Source organism: Lactuca saligna, chromosome 5 (genome assembly GCF_052625555.1).
Source record: "Lactuca saligna cultivar CGN05327 chromosome 5, ASM5262555v1, whole genome shotgun sequence".
Taxonomy (NCBI): domain Eukaryota; kingdom Viridiplantae; phylum Streptophyta; class Magnoliopsida; order Asterales; family Asteraceae; genus Lactuca; species Lactuca saligna.
The window spans coordinates 29,857,199-29,863,589 of NC_136421.1; the positions used below are offsets into that span (position 1 = coordinate 29,857,199).

The 6,391-nt window shown below is 34.7% G+C and overlaps 1 non-coding gene across 1 annotated transcript; it reads right to left on the reverse strand.

The window, feature by feature from the left end:
* Nucleotides 1-1,126: 1,126 nt before the first annotated feature.
* LOC144999177 (small nucleolar RNA R71) lies at nucleotides 1,127-1,233 on the reverse strand. Its single transcript, XR_013660698.1, has one exon. It is a non-coding gene; the product is annotated as a small nucleolar RNA R71 (small nucleolar RNA).
* Between the last annotated feature and the right edge of the window lie 5,158 nt (nucleotides 1,234-6,391).

A 6,391-nucleotide genomic window follows, 5' to 3' on the forward strand; every position in this document is an offset into this window, starting at 1 on the left:
GAGAAAACATTTTCATATTATTACTTGTTTTAGATAATTCTAGTAATTAGCTTATTTACCGTTCCCTGTGTTCGATAACTTGCTTGCTTAAACTATACCACCAATTGATAGGTACACTACCTTTTGTGTGTCCAATTTGTGTTAAAATAGTAGGACTAAAACTAGTTTGTTTCACACACATCAAGTTTTTGGCTCCGTTGTCGGGGACTTGTTCTAAAATTAATTTTAATTGCTAGTGTTATCGATCCTGGTGTAAGAATTATCTTGCAAAAGTTAATATTTTATTAGTTTAAGTTTTAGTTTTTCCTTATATGAGTTTTCTTTTAATTTTTTTATGTTTTACCATTGAACTCGCCGAGTCCAGTCGCAGCTACTCGACGAGTCCAAGGCGAATTTTCTGTTTTGCTTTTTATTTCAATTTTGTTCTTTTTACGCATGTTTCTTGTTTTCTTACAGGTATTATATGACCCGAGGTTTATATACACCTTTGGTTCCTCCATTCGAAGACCAAGAACCTGCTCTTAGGAAGAACAAGGATAAAGTCGTTGAAGACACTAACCTGCCAAAGAAATCACTTTTCAAAGACCTTAAATCAGTCTTTGGGAAAAAGAAAAGCAAGAAAGTGGGTAAGTATAGCAGTCAAAAGAGCGAAGGAAGAAGGCTTGAGAATTTTGAAGAAAATCCATTTTCAAAAGAAACTAAATACGATTCCGAATACGAAGAATGAAGCGACTTAGAAGGCGAACCCGATAACACCATGGCTAACATCGATGAAGTTCCCATGGGTGAATGGAAGAAAAGGATGCATGATGATACCAGCCCCGGACTCATCTGTAACTACTATCTTTGAGCTTAAGGGCCACATACTAGCCCAACTTAAGGAAATCCCATTCTAAGAAAAGATCACGAAGACGCATACAAGCATCTAGACGAGGTCAAAGACGTAGCCGACTACTTCAATGTTCCTAATGTACCTCACGACATTGTTTTACTTCGTATGCTACTAGTCACATTTAAGGGAGCCGCAAAAGATTGACTGAAATCACTCCCTCCAGGATCTGTCACCACTTGGGCTAAGATGCGTGAGGAATTTATTGATTAATTTTTCCCTCCCTCAAAAATAGAAAAATTAAAGAAAGTCATAGCTAATTTTGAGAAACAAGCTGGAGAGTCACTTTATGAGGCATGGGAGAGATAGAAAGGCTTACTAAGGAACTGCCCACACCATGATCTAAACAATGAACAAGAAGTCTCCATTTTCTATGATGGAGTGAATGTGACAACTAGGCAGCTCCTTAATTCGCAAGGACCACTCACAAAGAAAGCACCCCCGATGATAAAGGAGCTAATTGAAGAACTTTCTAAGCACTCTAGAGAATATCATAACCCAAGGAATGACCCAACCAAAGGTGTGGTGAACTCAGTTACTAATAGCATGGCAGCAACGATGGAAAAATTAGAAAGTATGGATCAAAGAATGACAAAGATGGATTGAACCATCCACTTCATCCGTGTGGGATGTGAAAATTGTGGCGGGCCTCATCTTACTAAAGATTGTAATCTTTATGAGAACGGGAACCAGAGAGCTCAAGTATGTTATTCAAGCGGTGATAGATATGATGAAGATTGGTGAAAACCCAAGAAAGCATGGTACCATATGATGAGTACAAGAAGGCAAAGGAGGAAAAATACAAGCAAAAATCAAGGGTTTTTTTTATCAAAAAGAGGAGCTTGTGCAAGAGAAGAAGTCGAACATTGAAGAAATGCTTATGAAATCTGCAGCTACATCTAAGAAAAGACACAACGATAGTGATGCTGCAATAAAAGAGCAACAAAACTTAATGAAAGAGCACCAAATCATGATGAAAGACCAAGCAGCATTACTTAGGAATCAGCAAGCTTCCATTCTCAACATTGAAAAATAGCTAGGTCAACTTGCATTACAAATAAGCGAGATATGATCGGGTGAACTTCCTAGCAATACCAAAAAGAATCCAAGAATGGCACATGTGAATGCAATGAAAACTAATTTTGAGAAGATTTTCATTCTTCTGACCCCTATCCAAAAGGATCCCAAAATGGTGCAAAAGAAAGAGGCAAATACCAGAAATCGAGAAAACCCTACTCGGCTTGCCAAGTCGAGGAGATGGACTCGACGAGTCCCAGGCCTAATTAGAAAAATGTTTCTTTTGTTAAACCTTATCGACCTCCCTTGCCATTTCCAAACCAATCCATACAAGATAAACAAAGCCAAGATTTTATGAAGATAATAGAGCATCTTAGGGTGCTTCAATTGAATATCCCGTTTATCGGAACAATCTTACAAACGCCAAAATATGCGAACTTGCTCAAGGGTCTCCTTACGAACAGAAGAAATATGGCTGAAGTAGCTGGAATAATCTTGAACGAGCTTCCAGAAAAGATGAGTGATCCGGGGAGCATCACTATACCTTACCAATTTGGAGACTTTATTACCACTTGTGCATTTGCTGATTCGGGGGCTAGTACAAATGTTATGCCATACTCTTTTTTCAAAAAGTTAAATCTCCCAAACTTAACCCTATTCAAATGACCATCCGTTTGGATGATATGTCACACCCCCGAACCAGACGGCGGAAACGTCCAGGGGTTCGTGTGACTTAAATTGAAATATCATCACAATGAATATACATGAAAAAAACATATACATCACCAACATTACATAGTACAACTATCATTTTTCACATCAAATACATTGTTTGAATATTACATATCCATAGCATAAATGGTTTGAGGACTGACATCTCACAAAAGAAATTTCGAAAACACACTTGATAATTATTCATTCTAATGGTTACCTAAGAATACAAGTTATTTTGAAAACGGTCAACATATATAATGTTGGTGAGTTCATAAGCATGTTTGATATAAAAATAGTTTGTATTGTTTGTAAAACCCAGAAAACATGATATTTTCTGTAACAACAATTGTTTACGAAATAGGTACGATGATCCATAAGTATATGCATGAATGATTTCAAACGTGTAAAACTGATATGTTTCCCATAATAAATTCTTGTGTTATCGTTGTTGAAAGTAAAAGTGAATAATGTTGTTTCCCAGGAAAACCTGATGTTTTCTCGACTTAGATAGTATGATCTTTTTATATTATTGTATCGTCACAATCGAATGAATATGATTTCCCATGATTACTTAGATGGTGTTGGATCTCTATGTGAGTCGCTATTACCATGCATAATAATGACTAATTCATCTGTCTTGGCATCCTTGCGAATGCCGGTAATGAATTAAGATTTTGTCACCCTAGACTGGCCGAGTCTAACTGTAGCGAACAGCTTAGGTGTAGGGGAGTCACCCCCGTATAAATCTATACACAAACTATCGCTCTCCCTCAAGGAGACTCTGGTTATAACTACAGACTACGACTGACACTCATTGGTGTCACCCGTTATTTCCCACTAAATCCAACTGAATTTGATTAACCTTATTTAACAACCCGATTTATGTTTACTTGAACCAAAAGGTAAGAATAACAGACGAAGAGAAGAGGACAACATAGGCCCACTAATCATGTATGTTATTATAGGTTGTCGAGTATGCGAAGGACGCGTTAGCCCATCACACATATGATTGATTTTTGGACCATACTAGCGATGCAATTGAGCCACTAAGGCCCGATAGCATGTAAAAGTCATTCAGGGTCTGTTAGGCGTGCTATTGGGTCACTGGAAGCCCAATAAACATGTGTGATTATATTAGGCCTAAGTAATCATAATATTGGGTCATAAGGCCCAATAGCACGAATAGAAGATATTTGAGCCCAATCATTGAATCATTTATGGTTTGTCGAGTTTAAGTTCGTAGTGTTGGTATTTGTTGTATGCTAATTGTTTATTCGCAATGATAAAACAAAATTATCTTTACGTTTGATTTATAACGAAGCTTTAGTTATATATATATATATATATATATATATATATATATATATATATATATATATATATATATATATATCGATGTTCCTTTTCGAAGGGCATAATCTAAGTATAGTGTTGAACAAGTAGGTGTAACTGTTGAGTTCTACGGTGGTGAACTCAATGGAGTCAGTTATAGTGATCCTGTTACTGTGAAAAAATATGCTAGACGCGCTCAATTGGGGGAAATTTTTGAATTAGATCGTGCTACTTTGAAATCCGATGGTGTTTTTCGTAGCAGTCCGAGGGGTTGGTTTACTTTTGGACATGCTTCATTTGCTTTGCTCTTCTTCTTTGGACACATTTGGCATGGTGCCCGAACCTTGTTTAGAGATGTTTTTGCTGGTATTGACCCAGATTTGGATGCTCAAGTAGAATTTGGAGCATTCCAAAAACTTGGAGATCCAACTACAAGAAGACAAATAGGCCGATATAACATTTCTTTGGTGTCTTTCGAATCTATTTTATTTTTTTGATATAGGGTACCAATCTTGATTTGCATCATCATTTTTTTGTTACTCTTGCTCTTTCTTTATTCGGGATATGATCCCCCAAAAAAGAAACAAAAAATAAACAGTTATGGAAGCTATAATTGTAAACCACGATCGAATCTATGGAAGCATTGGTTCATACATTCCTCTTAGTCTCGACTCTAGGGATAATTTTTTTCGCTATCTTTTTTAGAGAACCTCCAAAAGTTCCAACTAAAAAATAAAAAAAAATGAAATGATTTTTCATTATCACAATTGAAGTAATAAGCCTCCCAATATTGAGAGGCTCATTACTTCAATTAGTCCCCGTGTTCCTCGAATGGATCTCTTAGTTGTTGAGAAGGTTGCCCAAAAGTGTTATATATGTTATATATATATAGGGAAAAGTGAATATACCCTTAAGGGTATATAAGCTTAGGTACCCAAATCCACCATAATACGTTGTTTTGTTTGATATATTCATTATAATGCTCTTAAACTTCAACCCCTAACTTGATTTACTTTCAAAATTTACGAAATTTCACAATTATCTTCCTCTTACATCACATCTATATGTCGAACACCTATTAGGCTATATATATTATAGTTAAAAATAAAAATTATGTAATAGGAAGATAAATGTAAAATTTATAAAAATCTTGGAATTAAATCAAGTTAGATGTTGAATTAGAAGAACATTGGACAATTACAATGTGTATTTGTGATACAAAACAATGTAATATGGTGAGTTTCGGTACCTAAGCTTATATACCCTTAAGGGTATATTCACTTTTCCCATATATATACATATATATATATATATATATATATATATATATATATATGTGTGTGTGTGTGTGTGTGTGTGTTTATTTGGTCCAAAAACATTTAGTTTGACCATTGCAGCCCATTTTCTATAAAAATGGCACTTTTAGTCCATTTTTATGAAAATTGACATTTTTGGTCCTTAAACCATTTTTCTTGACCGTTTTGACCCAAACTTTGTTTAAATGGTATTTTCAACTCAAAACAATTGTACTTGTCATTACCAGCCTTTATTTGTAAAAGTTTACATTTTTAGCCTAATTTCCGTAAGTTTACAATTTTGACCCCAAAATCAAAAACTTTGCATTTTTAGTCCAAACTTGGTAATAAACTCATTTTTAACCCCTAAAAATGTTTATTTAGATTTTAGACCCATAGTTTGTTGAATTTTTCCAATTTAACCCCTTAAAATCTCATTTTTTTTGCAACTTTGGGCCCAAAACCCATTAAGCCCATTAAGTTAAAATTTATGTCTTAGACCCTTTGGAAACTGTTATTTTCATAAAAAACCAACTCTTATACAAATAACCACTTATAACCCTCATAAAGCCGACAAATTACAATTTATACCCAATTTTCGTTATTTTTTAAAATATGACGCTTGTAAGGTTCTTTGGTTTTGTTTTTCTCTTTTTGAACTTAAGGACTCTTAGATCCATGATGTATGCTGTTTAGGATGTTTTTTTATGCTTCTTTCACCCTTTTTGCTATAGATCTCGAAGTTTAATCAATTTTACACATTTATCACAACCAAAAACTAAAGAAATCACATATAGCAAACAAACACACGTAGATCATCACATAATACTTGTATTCTCCAAAAAAAATAGTAAAAACCAAAAACAAGGGGGTATGAACTCACCTTACTTGTTGCTCACTTTTTTTTAAGCCAAATGAAAGAAGATTTTGGTCCTTCTTGAGTGGATTTCGAACATAAGAAGTTTTAGGAAGCAAAATCACCAAAACTTTGCTTAAAAGAGTGATCTATCAAGAGAATGGAATTATAAAACTTGGAGGTGTAAAGACTTACCAAGAAGTGATGATTATCTTGTGAAAACCTCTTGAAACACAATTAAAAGTCTTGAGAATTTTGGATGAAGAAGATGAATGAGTCTTGAGAGAA